Genomic DNA, 5,256 nt, shown 5'->3' on the forward strand with positions numbered 1-5,256 from the left:
TTTTAACAAGATATTAAACTTTAAAGTGTAGAAGTACATTGGCACACCTTTCATTCTGAAGAAAATAAGTAAACGCACAATATTGTAATCATTGTACATTATGAAAATATATGCATGAATCACTGCTGAACCCAAAGAACAATCTTTGTTTAGGAAAGATCTGGTTTCGTGTATAAAACTTCCCATAGATTTCATACTAGACTTAAGCTCATACACACAAAAGTTGTCTGATTTATAAAACCACGCACACACCAGAACACACACGAGTTGTGCAGTTTTTAAAAGATGAATTCTCATGCACCTAAAACTCCTGCTGTCATTAAAGCATTAAAACACAGTGTTCAAAAGCAGTGCAACTCCATGAATTACTCTCATTATTTAATCTAAATGTGTGAGTCGAGTGATTGATAAGCTGTTGTGTTCGTGTCCACTTACCCGTGTTGATGAGAATGAAAATAAAGCGCACAGCAAACTCTGCCGGTAAACCTCAGTTTGAGCATTTGGGGTCAATTGTAGGCGAGCGCGGGGCACAGAGTGTTTACTAGTTGCCATAGCAACATTAGAGAGAGATGAAATTGCACCAAAATTCGTCAATCCCTTCTGGAGCCGGTCTCTAGTGGCCAGTCGATGAAATGCAGTTGAAGTCACTTCCGTGTTGGAGAGAGAGAGCGGAGGTTGCTGCTTGGTTTTACCCAAAGTTAACACGCACTCTTCTAAAGAAGAAGTCATCAATTTCAAGATGAAACCGGGTTTTTTTTTTTTTTGACTATATGTCCTGCTTTGTTGATCATGTGATCTATGTAACCATCCAGCACTAATCATTGGGTGCTTCTCAATTCTTAAAATGAGGAAAGATATTGAGAAGCACCCATTTACCATTGACAAAGGTCCTTTTTCTCAGTAAAGCGTTGATTTTTATCTTTTGATGACTTCTAACTGTGGGTAAAACCAAGCGGCACCCTCCATACAACTTCCTCTCATGACGTAATATGACGCGATGTTAAACGTTTTTACAAACAGTCAACGAAACGGACACTTTTTCTACTAAATTTGTGGCCTCATGTCTTTTTAAAACATTTTAAATCCTGCTGGCAGTCCGCCTTGGCAAGTTTAATTTTTCTTCGGCCCTCTCAGCTCTGGCGGACATCATTCATTTATTAGTGTGCATCTGTTGATATGATTGTTACATGCTTGGTATTTTCGAGAATTTGATCATAATTAAAACAGTCAGATAGCCGTGAACATGACGCGTTGTGGACGCTCGATCCATCCAGCCACACTTGCCTCTCATTCCGAGGAAATGATTCTGATTTGTTCGGATTCTACCGGTGATGTGTCAAATGATTACCCCCTTAAATCTGGAATAAGTTGCTTCCTGGCGATGGCAAACAAAAGAGCATCTGCAGTTCATAATAAAGTCATTCATCGATTAAAGATGTAGATATTACTATAATATTGATGTGTATGCTGGCAAACTAGATATTTTATTAACTATTGCGGATGAATGTTTGTCTGCAGGGATCCCCCCCAGGATACAGGAATGACCATATATGAACTTAACTTCCACCTATCACATATCACACACAATAACCTGCACATATACACACTTTTTCTTTTAAGAGCCTGGTGAGACAGTCAGTCTTCCTGTTTTAGCTCTACACATGTTGTACAGCATATACCACACTAATGATTCATTCACTACCACACCTTTCTGCAGCTGCAGAACAGCTGATGATTCATTCACTTCCAACAGCTCAGAGAAAGAAAGCTGTCATATCAACTTAGACCACTTGTATGTGTGTATGGGAAGCTTTTCAATTTGGGTCGGCCAAATCCAGGCGGAAATGACACCAGACTAATTTAGTGTAAATGCATTACTGTGTGTAAAACAAATGCCAAAGTGATGCATATCTCCAGAAAGAAGAGACTCTAAGCTTTCATTTGTTCTACTCGTCTCTGACAGTGGCTGAAAGAGGTTTGATTCAGCAGTTTTGACTGTGCTAAGTGTGTTATGCTCCATATGTTCTTTCAGAGACCTGCTCCAGTCCAGATGATCCAGTGATCCTCTTCTGATGGGTTCAGAGATTTAAACATGAGAAGAAACGTGTCTGAAGTGTGTGATGGCGAAACACAGATGGGAGAGAAGCAGGTGCTTGTGTTTGTTTCTCCAGATCTGAATAAAGAGAAGCTGGAGATGATGGACAACCGGTTCAATCTAAAATTCACTGTTTTCATCCATCAGGAGTTTGTGGAGAGACACGTGTGTTCAGTGTCTGACACCTCTCTCAATTATTGGACATTACTGAAGTCAAACTCTAGACAAACCGCAGGCACACTGGTGAAGATGCAGCACATCACTTCCTTCTTCCACACATTCACATGTGGTTTAACAGATCTGAGAATGAATGCGTATGATGCATTTATGCGTGAATGACACAAGCACTGAGGTGGGGCTGTGTGTTTATAAAAACACTTTCAGATGTTCAGGAGGTCATTCTGCACTCCGTGACCAAACACTTCACCAGAGATCTGCTCACAGGTATGAAATATGCATTGTTGAAATGTATAACTAGTATAGGTTTGATCAGCAGGTTTGTGAAGTCTATAGTGAACTCCAGTGAAGTATCTGCAGAGGGGAAGGAGATATCATTCATTAAATATTTATGATAAATGTGAATTGACGCTAAAAGACATCTTGCACTGGGTCGATATTCATCTCTCTTATGATCAGATCTCTCATGGCATCATAAATGAGGTTGTTTTCATAAAGTTAAATACAACACATGCATTTACAAAATGGAAACTGATAGTGTTAGACAGAATTTCAGAAGTTAATCAAATGAAGTTATGATCATGGAAGCCTCTTCTAGCTCGACATTACTACATTAAATAAGGACCCGATCAAAACCACTTTATTTGTGCTCACATCTTTGTTGTTTTACAACATTATTATTGTTATACTGTAAGTATTGTAGTTTATAAGACCTCCATAAGCAAGTGTGACACAATATGAGTGATATGTGATAAATCTGATGTTTGATCTCTGAATGTCTGAATGATCTCTGAGATGAAGTGATGAAGTTTTCTCTCTATGGGCAGAGGTAGATTAAAGGGATAGTTCACCCATAAACATGAAATACTGTCATCATTTCCTCAGCCTCGTGTTGTTCCAGACCTGTATGAGTTTCTTCTGCTGGACACGAGAGAAGATATTTTGAGGATTGTCCGTAACCGGACAGTTGGCTTTCATAGCAGGATGGAAGTGTGTCCATGAGTACATCATGACAGAATTGATCTTCTGGCTGAACTATCCCTTTAAAGCTTTGGTTCACCTGAAAACCTGTCTGCGGCTTCACTGTTCCTGTCTGTAAAGAAGATAACAATCTGAAAATGTGAAGGCGTATCAATACACACGTTCCACAAACTGTTGTAAGAAAACGCTTGCAGTCATGATAATATAATTCAGTTCTGTTGCTTCTCTTCTCTTTATTCAGCAGTGAATGATGCCTAACATCAGTGTAACGTGTGCAGAGATTCAGACTGCAACTGGGTTTGAGTTCAGTCTTCCTTCTGATTTACTGAATCAAACGCTTACTGGAGACTGTGACCAGAGCTGGTATTCAGAGGTAACCGTTACACACACACACACACACACACACACACACACACACACATGATCTGATTCTCTTGTAATTGTTCAGGACAGGCGCCTGTTAGCAGATCCATCGAATCCACTCAAACTGATGGATCCTGTGATTTCCGTCTCATCTGATCGTCTCGTCTCTTCTCACTGTGTGAATCTGAGTCATGAGATCATCTGTCATTCTTCTGGAGTAAATCAACTCAATCTCTCTCTCATCATTCATCTGTTTTCATATTTAATCCTTCATCAACTCTATAAATGCTGCTCTAATGCTTCACTCTTTCATTTCAGTTCACATACGAGACACTGTTCAGAGGTGAGACACACTTCAGTCAAACACATCAGTCTGATTCAGATCCTGATTCAGATCAAACTCTGTGTTGAACTCAATCTTCTGATGATTGTCAATGTGTTTTTCAGTGAGGAACGGCACAGACTCCAGCGGCGGACCGACTCCAGAATCCCGTGAGTTCAGCCGATGATCGAGTCTGAATTATCTGACTGAAGGTCCCATATAAAACATAAAGATGACTGTATATTGTATGACTTCCATAGATCAGTGGTGGTTTGCTCTCTTCATCATCATCATCTTCATCATCATCATCTTCATCATCTTGTGTTTCGTGCTGCGGAAAAGGATCTTCAGGTGAGACACGAATGTTTGTGTCAGAGAGACTTTAAATAGTCATAGTAAATGATCAAGTCAGTGTTCTCACATCTCAATAAATAGAAAATACATTGAATATAATATTAATTAATACTCGGTTTCAATGTGTTGTCAGATGTTATCTAAAAAAGCAGAGACGAGCGACTTCCAGTGCAATGACTCCGAAAACAGGTGAGTGAATCAATCGAAAGAAAGAGAGGAAGAGTTTGACTTCAGCATGAGCTCCAGACTCTTAGGCCTTCTTCTGCTGAATGGTTTGCGTTTCATGTTTCCTGTTGTTTGCCTCTGCAGTGGAAATGCTCAGCATGGTTCGAGACCCATAAATAAACCCGGGATCACGCAGCAGAGCCGTGCCGCTGGAAAAGGGGAATCTGGGAATGTGCATCTGCTGAAAGTGAATGTGTTTCTCTCAGGGATCCTGAATCTGTGTCCAGATGAAGCGTGACTCTCTGAATCTCAGCTCAAGAACATCCTGTCACTCAAACTCAACCAGCTGAGTGTCGTTCACTGAGGGTTTCTGTGTGATATTTCACTTGCTTAACAGTGATAACTTGTTTTGGCTGTGCATCAGCTCTAGAGAAAAGTTATCGTCTAGCTAAAGTCATTTTATGATTGATTAATTTCCGTTATATAAATCATTAGTTATTAACATAGAGGACTCTTACACGGATTCTGAAATCCACTGCCGCTTCAATATACCTGTATATATATCCTGTTTTAATTCATAATCAAAGACCTTAATCAATATTTCTCTTCTTATATTATTATAATGATTCTTTCCAGTTATCATTCTTGTTTTCTAAAGTGTGTATTTGTTCTCTGAGGAGTGACGGAGTGTCTGAACATGTCAGGAGTGCAGAAAACGTGTTTGCTTACTTAGTCTGGCTTCCAGAGATGAAATATGGATTTGTCTTTCATTTAATTTATTATATTGTATTCATTTTAT

At 39.5% G+C, this 5,256-nt stretch overlaps 2 long non-coding RNA genes across 2 annotated transcripts; both read left to right on the forward strand.

Annotated features, from left to right (window-relative positions):
• Positions 1 to 3,699: 3,699 nt before the first annotated feature.
• Positions 3,700 to 4,105, forward strand: LOC137049808 (uncharacterized). The gene is made up of 3 exons (XR_010899724.1): positions 3,700 to 3,833; positions 3,935 to 3,959; positions 4,064 to 4,105. It is a non-coding gene; the product is annotated as an uncharacterized lncRNA (long non-coding RNA).
• Positions 4,106 to 4,233: 128 nt separating this feature from the next.
• Positions 4,234 to 5,037, forward strand: LOC137049813 (uncharacterized). Its single transcript, XR_010899726.1, has 3 exons — positions 4,234 to 4,289; positions 4,426 to 4,481; positions 4,602 to 5,037. It is a non-coding gene; the product is annotated as an uncharacterized lncRNA (long non-coding RNA).
• The last annotated feature ends 219 nt before the right edge of the window (positions 5,038 to 5,256 follow it).

This window comes from Pseudorasbora parva, chromosome 2, assembly GCF_024679245.1.
Source record: "Pseudorasbora parva isolate DD20220531a chromosome 2, ASM2467924v1, whole genome shotgun sequence".
NCBI lineage: Eukaryota > Metazoa > Chordata > Actinopteri > Cypriniformes > Gobionidae > Pseudorasbora > Pseudorasbora parva.